At 40.5% G+C, this 23,486-nt stretch overlaps 1 long non-coding RNA gene across 4 annotated transcripts in view; it reads right to left on the reverse strand.

Moving 5' to 3' along the window:
• Positions 1-23,486, reverse strand: part of LOC112908944 (uncharacterized) — a 270,893-nt gene that overhangs the window by 180,669 nt on the left and 66,738 nt on the right. The window lies entirely within an intron of this gene.

The raw sequence follows: 23,486 nt of genomic DNA on the forward strand, positions 1-23,486 counted from the left end.
ATTTTCAAATTCTACTTTAATTAAAAAGAGAATACTGAATTTTTATTTCATTTAAACCAATTAGAACACTTTCTTGTACTGATCTACTAAATCTATGTGTCTCATCCTGAGCACATTTGTAGTGATTTTCAAAGTTTACTTTTAGTGTGTTCATTTTATTGAGGCTAGGAGCATTTTGTACTGTGAAAACACAGTTAATGGTTCTTCAGGCTACTCTGAACAGCATGTAAAAATGGGGAAAATACACACACACACAGTGATATTTTTCAGTTCCCTCGGAGATCATAAAGTCTGGATGTGGTGGTAAAAATACAAGTTTGCCTTTCAGTATTTGATCCAATGTACATATTCTAACTTATGAGAAACAATGTCTCTAGGTCCCTTGGCCACATGGTCTCAAAGACTGTGCAGACAAAGCGATGTGTTCAGATCCTTCAAGAAGCCCTGTAAAAGGGCAGCGGACTCCCCAGGTCTGGGATGCTCTCAGATCTCCAGGGAGAAAAGACCATGTCCAATGTTTGAGAAAACCAGCACGGATTTTGCAGAAGTCCTGGGTTGAAGACGGCAGGATGAGAGAGTTACTGTAAGAGGTGGTTGGATGCGTGGTGTTGGAAAAGAAGGTGAGGGAAGGAGGTGGGAGAAATGTGTTATCTGTGCGGTCAGAAGGGAGCTGGTGCTATTCCAACATCTTGAGAAGGAACCACAGAAAGAAGAGGGACAAGTAACCATGAAATCGGGTCAGTCTACACTAAAAGTGGGCTATTGGATGTGCTTCTAAGTCACAGATGGTTTTTAGGATGCCACATCCAGGAGGACAGACCCTGAGGCTGTTCCTAAGGAGAAAGTGTGCAGAACGCAGAGCGAGACCACAGAAGCCTGCCCAGCGGGACGGCCCAGTAAGTTCTGGTAGGTTGGGGCAGGTTCTTGTAGCAGGTCCCATCCCGCATCATTGCCAGGACTGTTGATCTCGTTAGTAAAACGGGAGATATTGCTAGATGGGAACATTCGTCAATGGAGCAGAAGGACATGCTCAATCACAGTAAGGGTCAAGTGAGCAAGAATGCAGGTGACACCACCAAGCCAAGGCAAAAGCAACACTCATTTTACCCAATGGCCTCCTTGCGACAACCTATAGGAGACTTTATCTCTTCTTTCCTCTCATCCCAAGGTCAAGTGAAAATTCTTCAACTCAGCGAAGACAAGATCGTGTGTTTTCCCCACTCAGAGTCTGCCAACCCACCCCGATCGTGATCACAGGGCAGAAGTTCTACCAGACTCTGACACCACGGACTACGGAGGCCTCCGTTAATTTATGAGCCTTAAAATCAAGGCAAAAACGCAAATTCCATCCTAGAAAAGTATCCGGCCATTATACTGAATTACACAGCACACATTTATGGGCAAAGAATTTTGAGCAGGGTTCAACAATAGGACTCTGTACTCAACCCGTCTTGTTAAGCCAAGACTGTTCTGCAGCCTATCCTCCCCTGGGGCGAAGAAAACCCGTATTTGTTGCTGGAGTGAAAGCATCTGTCAGTTTAATGGGAGGGAGACCTAGTAATTCAAAGTGAAATATTAAGGAGCATCCTTAAGCTTAAATTAAAAACTGTATGTTAGTAACTAAGCTTATTTTATGGAGAGATAATTCAGGAGGTGATGTCTTTCCTTATAAATTCTGTGAGGTTGATCTATTATTTAAAAATGATGGATTGACATGATTAGGCTTTGAGGATAAAACCCAAAGTTTTATTTTATTTTTTATTTTTTTTTCCAAAGGTTTAAAATACACGAAATAATACAAAGGAAAATAAGATCATTGATGATTTCACTGAGGTCTTTCTGTACAAACACCTGTTCTATATAATCCTGCTTATATAAGTTGAGGGTGACCCGGTCGAGCAACCCGTATGCGTCTATACTGGAAGTGTCTATCACCACTAGACACTAATTACTACCAGCTTAGTTTATAGAAAATAATTACGGGAGTATTTTCAATGAAGCTCATAAATTACCCTCGAATATTTTTCTGCTTATTTGAGTTATTATTTTCTCATTTTCTCATGTGCCTTGAGAAACTCTCGAAACAGAAGAGACCCATTTATCAAAGTTACCGCATTTCTTCCTTCACTTCTTCCTGTGACATGGAGCGGCAGGGAGACCCAGAATTTATTTCTCAGACTATCTCTCTTCCTCATTTGGAAAGGATAGGGAGAGGGGGATCCCTGGGTGGCTCAGCGGTTTAGCGCCTGCCTATGGCTTGGGGCACGATCCTGGAGTCCCGAGGTCGAGTCCCACATCCGGCTCCCGACATGGAGCCTGCTTCTCCCTCCTCCTGTGTCTCTGCCTCTCTCTCTCTCTCTCTCTATCATGAATAAATAAATAAATAAATCTTTAAAAAAAAAAAAAAAAGGAAAGGATAGGGAGATGGTTGGCCAATGGGTCATTCCCTGAGGTTAAAATGTAGCAATTACCTACTTAGAGACTTTCTAAAACTTTCCAGGGTGGGTCTGATGTGGACGATGCTGAAGCTAATTAAATGTGGTATATTTGCAAGGCAGCTGACATGCAGGGGACCCTCAAATATATAGGAACGAGGCACCCTTCCTTGGTGTCAGAGCAGAAGCATGCCTTCTGGGTACCGAATTAACTGAGCATTGACCAATCTAATATGTCACAGCCAAGTCCCCAAAAACGTGTTATGCAGCCTTTCTTCAGCAAAATTATGCATTTTTGCTTTTGTACATAGCCCTCCACCTAAGTTTCTAATTTATATCCTCGATTAGTAAAGTTTTTTTTAAGATTATAATTCTATAAAAGGATTCTCAGATTTCCATCTCCCTAATGCAACTATATATATATATAATTTTGCCTCCTCGAGTAAGTAATTGGCAAACTTCCGCTTATGCTAGGTGGAACGGCAAGCATCTCTGAGGTCAGAGAATTTGAGACCAGGTGTGTGATTTACAGGGTAAATATAAACTTTCAATATCTTTCATTCATGCCGGTTACATTCCTTTTGAACTGGGTTTATCACATACCTATGCCGCCCCAGATGGGAGGATGTCTGAAGATATAAAACCTTCAGGAAGAAACATGTTCCAAACTCTTATTAATGTTCCGAGCCCCGGGTATTTTTCACGGTTGATGCATTTTGAATGTTAGGGAACGAAGGTATGAGGGAGAGGGGACGAAATTATCTCGAGCTTGAAAGATACATAAATCAAGGTTTGTAGTTGGAGGCTGAAACAGTTCACTATTTTTAGGGAGACGGCTCTGTTGGTTGGCGATCATGTTTACACCTGTTTCTAATTGTATTAATTTTTCAGGTTGGCACTAATCCATCTGCCTAGGCTTGCCCAGAACATTCTGCACCCAGAAAGCAGTTGGGCATCCATCTCATTGTTAATGAAGCTGTCTTTTATATTTGCTATGCTTTGAATACAAGACAAGAAAACATGTAGATGGTTTCTCAGAATATATACGTGGACAGCTTTGAGGTGGTTTTTATCACCCCTGCCAGATGTAGAAGCGATCTTTTACTGACAAAATAGAAATTATTATGCCCCACAGTGTGCATTTATGCAACATAAAAGTCATGTTCATTATAAACCTACAGAAAAATGAGAAACATACCCATGCATTTACACACCAGCCTCCTTTTCCAAGATTCTTCTTATCATTACCACAGAGGGAGGGTCCATGCAGTATTGAACATGCTCCTTCTCACCCATGATAAGTCTTCCTGCCCAACATGTTGAACTATAAATTTCATAAAGGCAAGATATGGGATCCCATAAGAACATTTGCCAAAAAGGAGTTGAAGGAGAATGGATATATATATTCTATACCACTATAATAAATAAATAAAAATTAAAAAATATATATATATTCTATACCATGTTTTGATGTGGTACATATTTCTATAAAACAGCTACAGGAGATGTTTACAATTGCCTATGTTCAGAAAAAAAAATCTTTAGAGAAGGAGCTTCAGTACGTAACTCACTAAAAGTCTACAAGCCAAGCAAGGAGTAAATGGAAGAAAATACAAAATGATCGCAAATGGCAGCTCCAATATTATGTTTTGGAAGGAAGAATGGTGATACATCCATGGAAATATAGAAAGAGCAAGAAAGGGGGCCTGAGTGGCTCCATTGGTTGAGCATCTGACTCTTGATTTCAGCTCAGATCATGATTTTAGAGAAGTGAGAATGAGCCCCACGTTGGGCTCCACACTCAACAGAGTCTGCTTGAGATTCACTCTTTCCTTCTTCCTCTGCCCCTCTCCCTGCTTGTGTGCTTTCTCAAATAAATTAATAAAATTTTTTATGTAAAGTATTTCTTAAAACACAAAAAAACCCACAAAACATTGACCCAAAATGCACAATAAAAGTAGACATTTTCAAGTCTCTTCATGTTGGGAATAAAGTAGTTCTTTCAAAAAAAAAAGTCATATAATCAAAAATAAAAACTAGTAGATAAACATCCATAAATTTTTTAATTTAAAATGAGAAGTTTGATGACTGGTATCTGTACATTTTTCATGCTGAAAAATACATTGATGGCTAGTTTCAGGTAAAACTTAGAGCCTTGATAATTTGGTTTAAAGTAATTTTCCTATACAACTTCCTTTCTTCCTTACTTCACTGCTGACATAGGAATAGAACATCATTTAGCTGCCTCTACTTTCCTGGAGATAAAACCACAGAAGGTTCTTCACATTTCTCTTGAAATACCTGCAGATGCCAGACTGATAAGCACATTGAGTATTTATGGAGCATCTGTTCCAAATTTATTTATATTTGCGACAACACTTTTATTTCAGTTCACAGTTCCTTCTGAAACATAAAAACTAAGAATTAAAGACAATCATTAATTGGCTCAAAGTCTTCAGAGCTAGCAAATGAGTCCTTTGATTCTGATTTGATGATCTTCCACACACAAACCATCACCCCATAATGAAACAGATCAAGCAGCATTTCTTCAGCTTTGAAGAGCCATCATGTCATGAACAAAATTGCTTGAAAGTAGTAAAATCCTTTATTTTCCCATTCAAAAATACACGAGGTAAAATGCCTTCAAAATTGCATTTTGGTGGGGTTTTTTTAAGATCTTATTTTTTAGTAATTTCTACACTTGATGTTGGGTTTGAACTCACAACCCCAACATCAAGAGTTGCATGATTTACTGACTGAGACAGCCAGGTGCCCCTCAAAATTGTATTTTTTAATATCATAGTGAAATGACTAGACTTTGCATGAAGAAACAGACAATCATATACATAACTCAGCGTGTGTTATTCAGTCCAAAAATACAGGGCTGTAATAGGAGGATCTACCAGAAAAATGAGGTCTCCCATTTTCCAGGAGGATGGCTGGCTCTGCTCCACACAGTCATGCAGGGATCCAGGATACTAATAACTGGCATTTCCAACTGCAACCCACTTGTGGTTGATTCCATTTAAATGGTGGATGGGGAAGGCCCAGGTTCAAGGGACACCACTTCTCTTCATGTCCCATGTGTGCAAGGTAAGGACAGGACTTCACTCTCCATCAGTGAGGAAGAATGTAGTCATACATCCACAATGAAGTGCCAGAGGGACTGGTCAGTTTTGGTAAAAAACAAAGCAGAACAAAATAGAACAATTCAACTGAGCAAATTCTAAATACTTTATTTGCTTCATTCAAGGATTCCTGAATGGGGCATCATGTAGAATGGAGCTCTGAGGAGGTGTACAGAATGAAGACTGTAATAGGCAGAAGGGACGGGAAAGAAGGAGGTTCTCTTAGCAAAAAGCAAATTGATTATGGCAAGGTCACTTTCCATTAGGGGATAACATGGGTCTACCAGGGTCTACCACCTCACTAGGGCTGATGAGGTGACTTCAGGTTGCCTGGGTTAAGATGCCATTCCTGGAAGAGGTTGAAACTGTACCTAGGTTGGATGTCAGGTGTCTATTTGGTGATGTGGGGCATGGCTTTGCACAAGTGACCCTGTTTTGAGCATCTTGTCTAGTTTTTAATACGTTAATGCTTGATCCAACAGCTTCATCCCACTTTCGCCTATTAGGGAATGAGAAATGGTTTGTTCATGGCAAGGGCAACTCTTTGCATGCCACAAGAAGGAACAATGTGTTGTGGGTAGGATATGAATGAGGAAAACGTTGAGGGTACGTTTAATTCCTTTTTGGTATTCAAGCATACTAAGGTTGTTTTGGTTTGTTTTTTTTATTTTTTTTTTAAAGATTTTATTAATTTATTCATTAGAGACACAGAGAGAGAGGCAGAGACACAGGCAGAGGGAGAAGCAGGCTCCATGCACCGGGAGCCCGACGTGGGATTCGATCCCGGGTCTCCAGGATCGCGCCCTGGGCCAAAGGCAGGCACCAAACCGCTGCGCCACCCAGGGATCCCTGTTTTGTTTTTTTAAAGATATTTATTTACTTCAGGGGAGAGAAGCAGATGGAGAGGGAGAGAATATCCAAAAAATTCCCCACAGAGCATAAAGCCTGAAGTGGAGCCCAGTCCCATGACTCTAAGATCATGACCTGAGCCAAAATTAAGAGTCGGATGCTTAACCCAAGGAGCCACCACCCAGGAGCCTCCATAATAAGGTTATGGACATATACATTTCTTCTTCAAAATATTAGAATCATACTATAGAAGACCTGAAGGAGCGTATATGTCAGTAGGTGGCTGGTGTGGCGTGCAAATCTCCAAGGTCAGACTGCCTGAACTTTGGAGTAACCGTTTTGTATGTTCTTTGTCCGTGTACGTAGGACCACAATGGAACAATAGGGGTACATCTTCCCTTTGAAACAGTATTTGGAACGGAACACATTGGACTTTCAGCTGTTCAGGAGGATTTGAGGACTTGAAAACCCGGTATTGTCATTTACAAAACAAATGGTTTACAAAATGAATCACAACACAATTCCCAATAGCGCAAGTTGACCCGACGTGCCTTAATGTGTTTCACTCTGGCAAAGACCCCATTTAAAAACATTACGCGGAGTCTCTGGCATACCAAAAATAGTGTGGAAAGTTCTCTATCAAAGTTGCTTAATCGTGCAATCTCTTTCTGTCCAAATATTTTTAAATAGAATTACTCTGATGTGTTCCTGCCAAGTGCTATGGAGTCTTGTAAACCAATTATAATAGGTTTCATAAAAATGAATAATTCGGCTCATTTCTGGTTTTTTTTTCCCCCTTTGGTTTCTTCAAAGCCTTCTCTCAAAACAATATATTATCTTTAATGGGTGAGCAAAGTAAATTAAGGCCCCTCCCCAAGCTTGGGATGTGCTTTCTTTGTTTTAAATGGGATTATGTTCCCCTCTTTGTAGTTGATAACAAAGTTAGCTCTTAGAAGCTGCATCTACTCATGTCAAAACCCTGCTTCTCATGCAAGACAGACTGAACACCTGAATCAAAACTCAGGGTTCAAATCTCCTTTAAAGATATGATCTGTTTTATTCCCCTGGTGCATAATGCTAGCTCTTTATGACACAATCTTTGAAGAATAATCACTTTTATAATTAAATTGCCCTGAAGAAAGCTACTAGTCTTAACTACTCTTCATCTTTTTTTCTAATTTCTTGGCAATCCAGCACAAGTATACACCTGATGAGAGGGAATGCATCAAAGCACATGGCAAACGCTTAAGTTTCCCACCACTAATACATAAGGTTTTCTTTTTTTTTTTTTTTTAGTACCTAAGTTTCAGCACAAATTTTATTTGTGATGTCCTCAAGTCCTGTATCTTCTACGTGGGAGCTTTTTTTTTTTTTTTTTTTTTTTTTTTTTATCTTGGATAGCAACTATATTGTGCTTTCAGGAGAATGTGACTGATCCCAAAGACTGTTCCCCAGTGAGCTTGCCTTATCTGTTTCTCACAAAAACGTTCATAGATTCTTTATCCACAAGGTGTGTGTGTGTATATGGACTGATCAATGGGGTTGATAGATACATTCCCTGCTAACTTTTTCCTAATTTATGTAGACAAAAAAACACCCTAGTAATTGTTTAATAGCCTCAAATTCAGAATTCACCATAACCCCTGAGACATAATTACCACTAATAATGAGAAATGAAAATAGGTTAAAACCAAAAAAACCACAGACAAAAATCACAAAATGTGTCAATGAGGCATACCATTTTGGCATACCCCAAAACTGGCATCCCTCTTCTCCTGGTATCACCATTAAGAGGGAGGGAGGGTACTGCCTGAAGCCAACATGGAATGATGGGTGTTGGACCCATGAGGCTGGAGACAATTTCTCTTTACAGAGGACACAAAGATGTCTCCCTCGCAGCCAAGAATGTGACATCGTGATAGTTTTTCCGTCATCTTCTTGATTTACGTAGGAAAATGCAAATGTTTAAATACACGTGCCAATTACATGTCAATGTCAACATTTCCTCAGAGGTGACAAATTACCAGGCAAAGACACCGATTTGATCTAGGAAGTCCTCACCAGGTCGTTGGCTTTACAGAAATATGACAGCAGAGAGTCTGTGGCAGGTAGATATGCACTGCTGGTTGTTTATACAAGGAGAACTCAGGGAACTGTGCTAATTTCAACGTGAAAATAAATCTCTCTGATAATAATTGGTCTCTTCTGCTCCTAAACCTTGAGTTATGGAACAAAAATGAATGCCGTATCTCCCTATGAAACTTGCAGATTGCGTTTTTTCCCCTTTGCATATTATGATAATTAGGATTTATGTGGATTGCACGTTTCATGCCTGTGGTTGAATCTACGAGATGTCCTTGTCTCTAGAAACCATCATCTCTTGAAAGAAGATAATGATGATAGGTAAAACTTTTCTGCTATTTCAAGGAATTTTTAAACACTGGATTCAGGCAATTTAATGTAATAAATATTGATTGAGGAACTAACATAGCCAGGCTGTGCTCCAGCCCTGGGTAAATTCATATATAAATAGGATATAGTCTTTGGCATCATCATACTTGCTGTCTAATGGAGGGGTCATGGATAAACCATTAGTTGTCTACAGTGGTGGTGCTTAAAAGGGGATAATTTTGCTCACCCACCTCAGGAAGCACTAGGCCCTTATGGAGACATTTTTGGTTGTGACAACTAGATAGCTTCTGCTATCTAGTGGGTAGAGACTGGGGATGTTGCTGAACAACCTACAATGCACAGGGCAGCACCACCACCCATAGCAAAGATTTATGCAGCCTGACACACCATTAGTGTTGAAGTTGAGAAACTCTGTTTTACAGTTTCAGGAAAACAAACACGTAAGCAAAATGGACTATTAAACACCACATGGCTATGAGCCCAAGGGAGGAACAAGGATTTGAGAGCTTTAGGAAGACTGAGGATAGCTATGAATACGAAATCCAAAGGTATTCGTATCCTACACTTCTATGCTTTAAAGAGTAGCCTGCATCTCATGACAAGACCAGTATTTAAAACAAAGGAAGGTGGAGTCCGACTCCTGACACAGTCCATGGACAGACATCCCTTACTGTGAACAAGGAGCCATTTGGGACGTTTGAGACATGACGGACGGACACCAACCACCTCCCATGAGTGACACCTGGCCTGAGCGCTGGGGTCAATAGGAAGATACAAATACATGGGAAACGTGCCATGATCACCTTAGAATCTAACACGCTTGAGTCATATTCCACCTTTTTGCTATGCAAAGTCTTATTTCTAACTACAGGTTTGGAGTTAGGATGTTGTCAATATTAGAATCATCGAACAGTGTTTTAGACAGAATTAAATCTGGTCTGGGAAAATGAAATCCTTGAGACTTTGCCCCTGGCCTCTGCTAGAGAGAAGTCCAGATGTTGAAACATGTTGAAACGTCAAGGAACCATGTATTTATGTGTTACATCCTCCGTTGTCACATACAAGGAACCATGTATTTATGTGTGGGGTCAATAGAATATCTGCAAAGCAAACATGTTGGAATATATGTGGATTTCCCTTGTCTGGCATAATAATCTAGGATTACTAGTCTATTATGAATGCTATGTCAAATGCCCATGCTCTTCAAAGTGAATGGGTGATCACACTTGAAGATCATCAAGTACCCCAAGATGGCACAAAAACGAAACATGAGGGTAAACAGAAGGGATATACCCCTATCCCAAGCCTGGGCTCTTATTTTGGGAGGGCTGGAAAGGACGGGGTGGGGGAGACCATGGGGATTCACCTTGCTGGCTGTGAAATCATGAATGTCTGCTCCAAATCGGTTGGAGGGAAGACATTCCTTTGCAAGAGACATGCTACATGGGACAGCAAATTCTGGAAGGTTTTGTCATAGCCAATGGGTACACTCAGGAGAGAATGGATTCTCAGTTAGACTCACGACCAAGTCCCAAGCACGTTAAAGCAAACCTAATCTCTGTCTCTGTGTCAAATCCCAGGAATAAAAAAAAAAATCCTAGGCAGTGGATGTAAGCAAAGACATCCTCTGTTTAGTGTTCATGTGTACATGTATTTATAAGGCTTTCCATATAGTCCACAGAGTGGGTTTTGTTTAATTAGCTGAGATGTTTAAGTGATTCTATGCCTAATGTGTCAAAGACGGGCGTGAAGAGATTCATAAAATGGTAAGATGACAGGTCGCTCCTACACATGCCTGGTTATGAAGACTTGCTCCCTAGCTTCGAACAAGTGTAAATGGGAATATTTGGATGAGAAAGTAAGTATCAAAAAAAAAAAAAAAAAAGAAAGTAAGTATCTACACAAATAATTAAAATAAATATCGCTTCTCCTTTCTGTCTGTAATTCTGAATCACTAATACTAAGTGTTAAAACACAACATAAAAAAAATAAAATAAATAAAACACAACATAATACAGTATGTCTTTATGTTACTATACTTGCAAAAAAAGAATATAAATTAGTTCTTGGTTTTCATCATATCATAGGATATCACTTGGTATTGTCACTGAATGTACGTGGTAAAATCCTAAGACTGTGTATGACCCCAGGGTGGTCACAGAGAAGAAGTCTTGCCTTATTAATCTGGGGCCTGTTACGTGGCCTCCCATTTAGGGGTCCCAGATTCTTGAACCCGACCTTCTTTCAGGATTCACCCACACAGTGACCTGCTCTTAATTACACGTGAGGAAATCTTCCTACTCACTTCTACTCCTACTTCATAAATAAACAAATTCACTGCCTTGTGCAGGAACCGGGATAATTGATGTAAACTGTGTACTTGTTTATTTACGAGAAATTGTTTTAATGTGTGGGATCTCAGCACCTCCGCAGACCCCCGAGATCACAAAAGGATCGCTTACGCAAGTGGGGACTGATTAAGGTACGCGCTCAATTTTAGTGTCTTCACAACTGAGAATTGTGGAAATACTTGCCTATTGATATTTTACAGCCTTTACTGCACAGGCCAATCCAGGGGAGGGATACCATGAAAATGACACCTTTGGTGCAAATCCATCACTACATCAAGGGACAGAAATGATGTTTCAGATCTTCTAAGCACGGGGCAAGGACATCATAGCTCAACTACACAAACAGCCTTTAATTTATCATTGTTGGTTTCATGATAAACTTCCCCAGACTTACTTTGACCTTAAAATAACCCACAAGACTAGGTACCATTAATGCTTTGAAATAATCCCTCCTTGAAGCAAAGAAGTAAGCAATCCTGAGGGAGAACATGGTTGTGAGGATGGCTTCTGGACAAAAGGTACTTATGAGAAATGATTTGAAAACATTTTGGGGGATCCCTGGGTGGCTCAGCAGTTTGGTGGCCCAGAGCGGGATCCTGGAGTCCCAGGATTGAGTCCCACATTGGGCTCCTTACATGGAGCCTGCTTCCCTCTGACTGTGTCTCTGCATCTCTCTGTGTGTCTCTCATGAATAAATAAATAAAATCTGAAAGAAGAAAGAAAGAAAGAAAGAAAGAAAGAAAGAAAGAAAGAAGAAAGAAAAGAAAGAAAGAAGAAGAAGAAAGAAAGAAAGAAAGAAAGAAGAAAGAGAAAGAAAGAAAGAAAGAAGAAAAGAAAAGAAAAGAAAAGAAAAGAAAAGAAAAGAAAAGAAAGAAAGAAGAAAGAAAGAAAGAAAGAAAGAAAGAAAGAAAGAAAGAAAGAAAGAAAAAGAAAACATTTTGGGACACCTGGGTGGTTGAGTGTCTGCCTTTGGCTCAGGTCATGACCCTAGGGTCCTGGGATCCAGTTCCGCATTGGGCTTCCCACAGGGAGCCTGCTTCTGTCTCTGCCTAAGTCTCTGCCTCTCTCTCCGTGTCTCTCATGAATGAATAAATAAATAAAACATTCCACGTAGGATTTGATGAAGATGAGATGTTTGTTTGAGACAACTAGACCCTCTCTATCTTGGGGAGACTGTGATCATCTTCTAGCATGGAAGCTTGGAAAAAGTTTTATTCTGGGCCAGACCATGGAGGGATGTTCATAGTCCACCAAAATTAAGTCATCACGTGATTGTCTTTCTTGCTAATAATTTATTTTAGGTTTTAGCATTTGGTTTCAGACTTTATCTCCTAAGTGCTGCTAAATACTTTTATAGAATTAAACAATGATTGAGAGTGTGATTTTTTTCTCCTTGTGCTTTGCACTGATTTCACTCTATCAATTCTTCCTGTCTAATCCTCAGGAGCTCAGTCTCCATAGAAGGGTGAGCCTATTTTCCTCAGAAACAGGAAATTAAACTCCTTAATCTCAACTGATGTGGCTTCCCATGAGAAGTCGGGTAGAAACCGTTTCCCACATTGTACAGAGTGCCTTCGTATCCCCTATGAGAAAGGGTATTTATTGGCTCTAATGAGGATTTGTTTCTGAAACCACTGCAGGCCTATTATCGTAAGATTAACGGACATTTAATTGCATCCTAGACGTCGTGGTACAAAGAGCAATTGCTGTTGAAGACTCTAGGGATAGCAGATTTCTCAGTAGACTAAATGACCAAGACCCAATCCTGACGTAGTACGTGAACTGGACGTTGCAGGAAGAGTTGACATAGCAGACGTAGAAAGGAAGGCATCTGAAGATACTTACGGAAAGCATAGGAAAATGAGAGATAATTCACACAGAACAGAATGAATTAACCAATAATCCACAAAGGTGGGAATGATTTAGCCACGTAGGAAGCGCAGGTGCATACAACGGAAGACGTAGGGATCTCATTTTTCAACGAGCCTGTGTTGTGAAAGAAATCCAGTACTCTATGTATTCGAAAAAGTGATCAGTAGTCAACAGATGTGACCAAAGTTTGGTAGTTGACCAGAACTTTGAATGGATTAGTTGGGCAAGGGCATAAACCACTTGGTGCTATAGGTTTTGGAGCATTTAGAATTTAGGGAAAGACTTTCCCCAAGCCATGTGTTGCCAGTAATATCTCTAAGGAGGAGGATGCTACTTTAATTTCCAGAAATGGTAGATGCAGCTTCAAAGGATGTTTTGTTTCACAGAGTGTCTTAAGTGTTCCGAGACCCCAGAGCAAAAAGCGCAGAGGGAACAAGGCTGCCATAGTGCTACGCACAATAATTCAAGGTGGTTTGGATATGGAGAAAGGATGGAACCTGGGAAGGAGAGATACAGGGAGACACGTTATCAGTGATTGTCTGGGGAGGTGGGATGCTGAGGGAGTTGGTAGGGTAGTTATTTCCAGTGGTATTGAGTTTGACTTTACATGTTCTGTTGGGATGTCACGATTCCCACCCAGCACAAACTTTGAGGGCAATGTACACCAGAGTCCTTCCTGCCTCTTCCAGCATCTGGGGCTCCAGACCTCCCAGGGCTGGTGGCTGTGTCCCTCCCATCTCTGCCTCCACCATCCCATGGTTTCTCCTCTGTGTCTGTGTCTCCTCTTCTGTCTCTTACAAGGACACCAGTCATTGGATGCTGGGTGTGTTCCAATCTACTATGACCTCATCTTATCTTGACTCCATCTGCAAAGATCCCATTTACAGGTTCTGGGCTTAGGACTCGCACATAATCTTTTTAGGGCTGCTGTTTAACCCACTGGAGCAGTGAGAAATCGAGTAAAAAGTAATATTTTCCAGAGGTTAAGAGTCATTGAGGGAGTCCATCAAGAGATGAACCCAAGGTGAGGTAAGTCCTTCCACAGGATGGAAGGTACATGCAGGAGCAGAGAGGGTGTGAGGATTTTGTCTTTTCATTGGACAGAGCCCTGTGTTTTTGATTCATTTCCCAGAAACATTAAGTGATGTGCCTCTTGTGCTTATTATACAAGTTCCAAATCCCGTGTCTTTAATTTTTCTTTAGAAAGCATGGGTTTTGAAGGGAAATGTGCCACAGTGACCAGAATGTATTTGAGGTTCATCCTCCTAGTGGACAAGAAAAGGAAGCTGTAACGAATGGCATGGCGGGTCATGCCTACAGACTCTGGCTTCTGAGTCTCTGCAGTAACTCTCCCTGCTTAGTTCAACGCTCTTCAGTCAATGTGGATCTTCACCCAAGCGATTGTGATGATGGGATCTCAGGGAATGTCCTGCAGAGCCTGCAGCAGGGGGAACCCACTCGCTGTGTACAGATCTACAAAGTGATACAGCCCAATGGATGGATGAACATGTGCACTGTCTTGGTTTGAAGCTTGAAAAAGGCCATAGAACTGGTAAAGTTTTTTTTTTTTTTTTAAATAAGCAAAGCTTTTGCATTCTGGGTGCAAGCAAATACAACACTTGTTTTCCTACGGTGTGTGAAGTGCCTGCAAATACATTAAGGCAATCCTTTCAGTGATGTTCCTGATGTTGCATGAATGAACATGAATAACGTTCTCCTCCCTTGAGAACGCTGCCCAAGCCCCTGTCCACAGTCTCTGCTGCTTCCTCCTGGAAAGAGCCTCCATGCAAGGCAGGCTGATTAGCAAAGAATCACTCAAAATTCATGTACTAAGAACCCACACGTGAACATGGTGCATCCTCTGTGTGTGTTGTGGCTGCTGCTGAGGGGTCAGTGTTTCTTTTTTTTTTAAGATTTTATTTATTTATTCATGAGACATAGAGAGAGAGAGAGAGAGAGAGAGAGAGAGAGAGAGGCAGAGACATAGGCAGAAAGAGAAGCAGGGTTCCCGCAGGGAGCCCACTGTGGGACTTGATCCCTGGACCTGGGATCACGCCCTGGGCTGAAGGCAGACGCTCAACCAATGAGCCACCCAGGCGTCCAAGGGTCAGTGCTTCTTAAGAGGAAACCACCTTTGAGAAATCTACCCTTCAGCCGGGAAGATGCTCCCCACTCTGCACTCCCACCTCAGCCCAGATGTCCCAGCAAGAGCAACACTGCTAGAGCAGAGAGGACTCAGATACTACTGTGACATCTTCACACAGGGCTGCTGACGTATCTCTTACTCAGATCCATAATGACCAGTATTCCTTTCAGCCCGAGATTTCTGCTCTTTTGTAGGGATGATTTTGTTATTTGTTTCTGGTAACCTATCATCTATCTATTATCTATCACCTATCTACTATTATCTTTGATCTACTTATCACCTATCTATGTATCATAATCTGTCACCTATCTACATCTATCTTTGTATTCATCTATCTATCTAATCATTCTATCTACTTATCCATCATAACTTCACCTATCTATCCATCCTACCTATCATCTATCCATCCAACCATTGATCCATCACATCTATCGACTATCTACCCATCTACCCATCTATCCATCATCTATCATCCATCGATCTATCTATCATCTCTCTATCCATCATATCTATTATCTACCTATCTATATATCTATTCATACATTTCATTTTGTTCTCTTACTGAATTGCCCAAGACCCACCACTCTTCCTTCTTTTTCTCCAACAGTATTAGCAAAATAGCCCACAATTAAAAAAAAAAAAATACTAAGAACTAGTCAGCAGACCAGAAAGAAAGGAAATACTAAATTGCTTTTTCAAACAAATGGTAAACGTTTCTAGATGGAAGCCCAGAGGTGATTGAAAGTTTCATTAGTGACAGTTTAAGACGTGAGCACTGTGGGCTTCATACATCGTAGTAAAAATGCTTCATGGAGGTGTGTGTGTGCGTATGAGAGAAGGAAGTTAACACAATAAATAAACACACTAGAAGGAAGTAAATGAACACTGCAGAAAAAAATGAGAGAAACTAATTGATGATAAAGTGCCCTCATAGGTTCATCACATTGTCTGGGATGCCCATTTTCACAGGACTTCAGGCATTCATTCATTTTGTGTCTTTGAGAGCAAATACCAAAGTAGAGTTAAAAAGTAAAACATTGTAAGGGCAACAAAAAAGGTAGAAATGCCTTAATTGAAAAATATTTAATCTATCACAAAATGTAAATAGACCCTAATTATAATAAATAGTAGCATTCTAAACAGTACAATGAAAAATAACTCTCCTATTGAGTGGAAATAAAATCTAAATACATGTGAGGTCCAGGAGATAAACCAAAAACACAAAAATAGGTAAAGGTTAAAATTTCAGTTATGAGAAAAGGTGAGAACACTAACTGAAACAAAGCGAATGCAGGAATATTAGTCTCAAACAAAACAAAACACAAGGCAGAAATCCTGATGAAGGACACTGTGGGGGTATTTCATAATTTAACCAGAAGACATTAATTTATACATCCATTGGTGACTAATAAAAGAGCTTTGAAATATTGATGGGGCACCTCCCTGGCTTGGTCAGGGGAGCATGTGACTCTACATCTCAGAGTTGTAGCTTCGAGCTCCAGGTTGGGTGTAGAAATTACAAAAGAGGAGCTTCCAAATATTTAAATCAAAATTTCACATATTGTAAAGGACAAACGGACATGCTCTTGATGTAGACAATTTTCTACATCATTATGTTATGTTATGTTATGTTATGTTATGTTATGTTATGTTTCTATTTTAACATATCTACTGAAGCAGCTGATAGAACAGGAAGGAAATGATTACAAATGGTAAAGATTTGGAGCACCTGGGTGGCTCAGGTCAGGGCATGATCCAGGATCCTGGAATCTAGTCCCGCATCAGGCTCTCTGCAGGGAGCCCGCTTCTCCCTCTGCCTGTGTCTCTCCCTCTCTGTGTGTGTCTTTCATGAATAAATACATTAAATCTTTTTTTAAAATGGTAAAGATTCTATGCAAGCCCACGACACATGACTCGCATATACGGGGTGATGTAACTGGCAGCCACACCTTGCACACTCTCTTCACGCGCACAATGCTGACCAATTGACCAAATGCTGCAACATAAAACAGATGTCACCACGTTGCACACACTGAAAACACCAGGGACATGCACGTTCGTCGCGGTGCAATTAGCAGAAGTTCCAGAGCAAAAGGACAACTGGAAAAGTCCCAAGTGTCTGTAAATCAAGGGAAACACAATTAACACATGCGTGGGACAAAAGAGATAAACACAGACAATTAGAAAATAGTTTGGATTTAGTGACAATTAACATGTGCCTTTGTGAACGCTTTGTGGTAGGCCCCGAACGGAGACGCAGACGGAAAGATAAGCCTGAAGTTGAAACGTGTATCCTTTTGGTTAATGCTAAAAACTCACACTACAAATACGAGTCTGAGGAAGCAAGACAAAAAAGCACAACCGACTGTAGTCCCAGATGACACAGGGATGGATGTAAACCGAGGTAAGGGCAGAAAGTAAAAGAACACAAGAATGAAACTGAAACACGGAGTAAAAGTCTGATCATCCAGAAGAGCGCGGAGATCTCCTACTTGTCAAAATTAAAACTCAAAATTCGATTAACCAAATGCTAGCAGCAATCAGCGGAGGGTGTGTTCAAGAAAAACTGGGGTGAGTTCTGGGAAGAGCGGGAAGACCGGTACCGTCCGCTGACCCATGGCCTTCCCCTCAAACAGGTGCATGAGAGCCAGGCGACCCAGCAGCTCTGCAAGCACCAGAGCTTGTCAAAAAGGTGAACACAACCTCCTGCCTGCATGCTGCCCAGAAATCCTCCATTTGGAGGACACTTTTTTTGTAGGGTGACTGGACCATTAGCTTGTTCAGTGAGGAAGCATCTTTCTGCACATTACTTGTCAGAGGCATTGTCCCCAGCACGTATGGAGCACATTCTTGGTTAGACATGAGGAAGCCATACAACGAGTCTCAGTCAATGTGAAGGGATAGAAATTGGGCAAAATGTGTGTCTCTGACCACAGCGGAAGCGAACTGGAAATCCACAGCACTGAGGTGTGGGAGTCTTATAGGCAGACGGAGATCAAACATATGCTCATAAGTAACCCAGGGATGAAAGAATAAGTCAAAAGGGAAATGGAAAAGAATCTGAGGTCAATGAACACGAAACCCGCATTCCAAAACTGTATGGGATGTGGCTAGACCAGTGCCTCACAGGCCATTTATCAATGTAAAAATCTATACTCAAAAATAGGTCAATCTTGGGGTACCGGGAGGCTTAGTCGGTTAAGCATCTGACTACAACTCAGGTCATATTCTTGGGGTCCCGGAATCGAGTCCCAATGGAGCCCCCTGCTCAGAAAGGAGTCTGCTTCTTCTCCTGCCCTTCCTCCCAGCTCATGCTCCCCCTTCTCAAATAAATAAATTAAATCTTTCAAAACAATAAGACAATCTCAAAATAGTAACATCATCATCTCCCTTCAGAACTAAATTAAGAGAAGGAAATTAAATCCAACCGGAAAGAAGGAAATTAGAAGTATTGAAGTGTGAATGGATAAGTACAGTACTGAAAAACCACACAGAGAAGTCAATGAAGATCAAAGGAGGGTTCTTTGTGAAGATGAGCAAAATTGTCAAATTTTAGTTAGGCCGACCAAAAAAAAAAAAAAAAAAGATGACTCAAATTACTGAATAATAATTATAAGATTCTGTTAGTGATTAAACCCACATACACAAACTTCCCACATAGAAAAGTCCAGTCCTGATGGCTTCCCTTGTGAGTTCCAGCAAATACTTTAGAAGAATTGATACAAAAACATCATGAATGTTTCCAGAACGAGAACAGGAAAATCTTCCCAATTTAGTCCATGAGGACACTACGGTGCTGCCACAAACCAGGCCAGGACGCCGCAAGAACACATTAAGCAATATCCCTTAAAACACATGCACAAAAATGTTCAGCAAAATCTTTCACATTCAATTCAGCAACATATAAAATAGATTCTATGCACCATGGCCAAATAAGAGACGTAGTAAAGGTCAAATTTCAGAGACACACAGGACATTTTAGCATGTGCCACAAAGGAAGTGCATGTGCGAGATTGGAAGGGGAGTCATCTCATATTAGGGATAGGACTTTTCATATCCGTCAGCACAAGCTTAAAGGCAATGAGGTCTAGTCTGCAAATGGTCCCAGGAAGGTTTCTCCTCCCGTCCTTGGAAACACTCCCCCGGCAGGTCCACGAGCTCAGGTCACTATTCCCAGCAGGCAGTGTCTCCTCAAGATTCGTTTTCCTCATGAGGGTACTGAGGTCAACAAGGTCTGTCTGGGATCGTAACACACAGTGAGGTAAGGAAGCGACTGATGGGATACCACATACCGCACATGTCATATGAGCGGAATCTATATTCCGAAAGAATCTTTGATCCCTCACATCGACAGAAAGAGAAAGTGAGGTTTAGGAGAATCATTTTTTAAACAGATTTTACTTGATTATTTGAGAGAGAGTGTGAGCAGGACGAGAAAGAGAGGGAGAGAGAATGTGAAGCAGACCCCACATCCACCGTGGAGCCTCAAAAGAGGGTTCATCTCAGGACCAGAAGATCATGACCTGAGCCTAAACCAAGAGTCATATGCTTAACGGACTAAGCCACCCAGGTGTCCCTAGAAGAATATCTTTTAAGGGTATGTAAGAGAGTATGGACATGGATATTTAAGAAGCAATGCAAAACGGGGACACCTGGGTGGCTCAATTCGCTCAATTCGTTTAGAATCCGACTCTTGATTTTGGCTCAGGTCAGGATCTCGGGGTCTTGGGATTGAGCCCTGGGTTTGACCCTGTGCTAAGCACAGAGTCGGCTTGTTCCTCTCCATATGCTCCTCCGCTGGCTCTCACTCCCTCTCTCCATGTCAAATAAATAAATCAATTGTTTAAATTAAAAAAAAAAAAAAAAGGAAAACCAACGTGAAATGGCTGGCCCAATCAAAACATCTTATAAAACGTTCATAGGTATTTTTTTTCATCAGCTAATAGAGCCATAGAGTTTACAGATAACTGACTTGAGCTGAAATGTAAAGCACTAGCTATATTTAAAAGTATACCCCAAGATGGCTTTTCATCATGAAGATACTCCACCCCACACATGAGACGTGTAAATATTAACCACACGTGGGAGATTCTCAATGTTTGACAAAGATAGAAAAGTTTTATAATGTGCTGGCCGGGATGCCCGGGTGGCCTAGAGGTTAAGCACCTGCCTTCGGCCCAGAGCGTGATCCTGGAGTCCCAGGATTGAGTCCCATGTCAGGCTCCCTCCATGGAGCCTGCTTCTTCCTCCGCCTGTGTCTCCACTTCTCTTCTCTCTGTGTCTCTCATGAATAAATAAATAAAATCTTTAAAAATATATATATGTGTGCTGGCACACATATATATATATGTGCTGGCCAAAAAGGTGGAGAAGTCAAAGAAATAAAACTCTTCCTACCTTTTTTAGAGGACGGCACTGATTGATTCAACCCCTTAGAGGATGCTCCCTGTGACTTCAATGGTCAGAATTCACTCTAAATGTGCCCCGAAATGCTATTGTAAAGTCAAACACTGCAGCATGGTTTGAAGGACCCAAAGGTTATATAGTAAGTTTAATTTCTGCATGATTAGGTTTAATACATTATACCATACCAATGTCATAGAGCAGACCTTAAAGAAAAATGAGGGTGATTTGTGTTTGTTGATATAAAAAGATGTAATATGCGTATAGGCATCTCAAGGACAAAATGAAAATATATTGTGAAGAATGTGATATAATATGTGAACAGATGGTCAAGGATGTTTTCCAAGTGATTGATTTTTAGGAAAGGCCCTGGTGTCTCAACCACAGGAACAGGACTTCTTTTCAATTGGAAATCACTGTTATGTTCTACCTTAATGTGCTTCATATATTAATTATTTTTTTAAACACATTATTAGTCCAATTGCCAAATTAAAGGGGGAAGGTGAGTGGGGAGTGAGGTGTGAATATAATTGGACCATATGAAAAAATACAAATAAAGAAGTAACAAGAGCCAAACGTAAAAACTAGTCACATAAAGTAAAAGATGAAAGAAAAAAAAAAAAAACAAGTATTCAACCTCAGCTATCCCAATAAATACGCAGGAGATAAATTTTCCTGTCAAAGATACACTGACAGGTAAGACAGTAAATATAAAAATCTATCTGTGTGGTTTTAAAATGATGCTCGCTAAAAAAAAATTTTTTGCAAGGGAAAACAGTGAAATTAAGACATGAGGAAAGATCCAAAGTCAATGCAAACTTTAAAGAAACGTTCAGTGGTACTATCAGGAGCAGAAGAAGCAGAATTGAGGTTTCAAAGGAGGACCCAGTCATTGTGGTTATTGAGGCCTGGGGGGTATGTCCAAGGAACGTCAGTGTTGCATGGAGATGAGCTACAAGAGCCTCTGCTGTTTCCTGGTTTTGAACATGGCATAGAGGGATGTCTGATGCTCAGAGCCACCGCAGCCACTTTGAGGACCATAGAATGAAAACCAGAAAGGCAAGAGCATCGGCAAGTAAATGACCAATATCCCTGGATGGTCGGGCTGCTCAGTTAACAGAGCCTAGAAGACTCTTCTTGCCTCTTCCTCCTTACACGAAATACATCAACCCCTCATTGTGTAAGTTGCTTTTATTTGGGTATATTTTTAATTGTGAATGCATCTAGGCCGCTGCTTCATTTTTGGGGGAAAACAAACCATAGTCTATGGGAAAAAATATAAAGCACTTTTTTTGTGTGTACAAAACAATATATCCAATGGATAACTTCAAAATCTGGTGAAAGGGGTACCTGGGTGGCTCCGTGGTTGAGGGTCTGCCTTTGGCTCAGGTCGTGATCCTGGGGTTCTGGGATTGAGTCCCACATCGGTTCCCTGCAAGGAGACCATGCTTCTCCTTCTGCCTGTGTCTCTGTGTCTCTCATGAATAAATAAATAAAATTTAACAAATCTGGCTGAGATAACCACAAAGAAAATCATTAAAAAAAAAAGAGCTGGTGATATTACCCAACTATGGATATATTCAAGAACTTGAATGATGTCAAAGTCATTGTGTTAAGAACAAGTCCAGCTCAAGAGGTCATCTCGCTGATGACTCCTCCTACAAAATATTCTCAAAGTGACAAAACTAGAGGGAAGGGGAAGAGATTTGTGATTGGAAGGGATGAGGGATGGCAGGGAGGAGGTGGGGATGGTGTCACTGTAAACAGGAGGCTGTATGGTGGTGGAAGAGTTCTGTACCTTGATGGTGTTGGCTTCTCCATCCACTTGTGTGGACAAAATGGCACCGAATGAGAAACACCTGCTGTATTAATCCCAGATTCGGGGTTTTGATAGCGTGCTATAGTTACATCCGACATAACCAATGTGGAAACCAGGTGAAGGGCACACAGGACTTCTCCATATTGTTTTTGCAAATGCCTATGACTCTATGCTTATCCCCAAATCAAAAAAAAAAAAAAAAAAAAAACCTACATGAATAAAAGAATGTGACCTTTGGTGTATCTTGTCAGAGATTAAACTTAATGTCCTAAATAATGGAGTTTTCTTGTCATTTTCTGATACCACTGAAGAAGAAATAAAAGCTAATGGCACATTGTGTTGTCTTATAAATACTCTGATGCTCTGTGCTACACACATTCTACTTAACTTTTTACGTTTAGGTATTTTTAAATGTTTACAACATGGGACACTTTTGTTTAGAGTTTATGCTTCTCGTGGAAATAAAATTCCAGATTCTGAAGAACTCACTAACTCATAAATAGCATTGTTCATCATCACCTGCAACTACTATAACAAATCATCTCGATTTCAGATTTTCTTTTCCTCTCTCAGATGAACCCGCTTCGCATTTGCTTTTTTTGTTTCCCATCCTCCGGACTTTCTGTACTTCCTCCTCAAACTGTTTCTTTTAGTTCTTTCCTAAATAATAGACACAGACCATATATCTGTGTTTGCACCAACTATCTTATGTGTGTGTGATGATTCCCCAGATTTAACATTTCAGCAGGACTCAGTAGTCTGGAAATTAAAGTATCGGTTAACTTTAAAAACACGGTCGACACAGACGTTTAGGGTTCACGGCAGCAACAGGGAATACAAAGAAAAAAACATTTCTTCAGAGTAGAAACATGTTGATAATCTAGCTTTCTTTGTTAACATTTAAAAGTGGTATAAACATTGTGGGAAACAATGTCTGATTGAGTTTGTATTTAATGTTGTAGAAGAAACTACTATACATAGCTTTCTACAATGTCTTCATTAGTGGATAATGTGAAAAAAAAAAACCTTCAAAATAAAAACAAAATCTTGCAACTTCACTGCTGATTAACT

Source organism: Vulpes vulpes, chromosome X (assembly GCF_048418805.1).
Source record: "Vulpes vulpes isolate BD-2025 chromosome X, VulVul3, whole genome shotgun sequence".
NCBI classification, from domain to species: Eukaryota; Metazoa; Chordata; class Mammalia; order Carnivora; family Canidae; genus Vulpes; species Vulpes vulpes.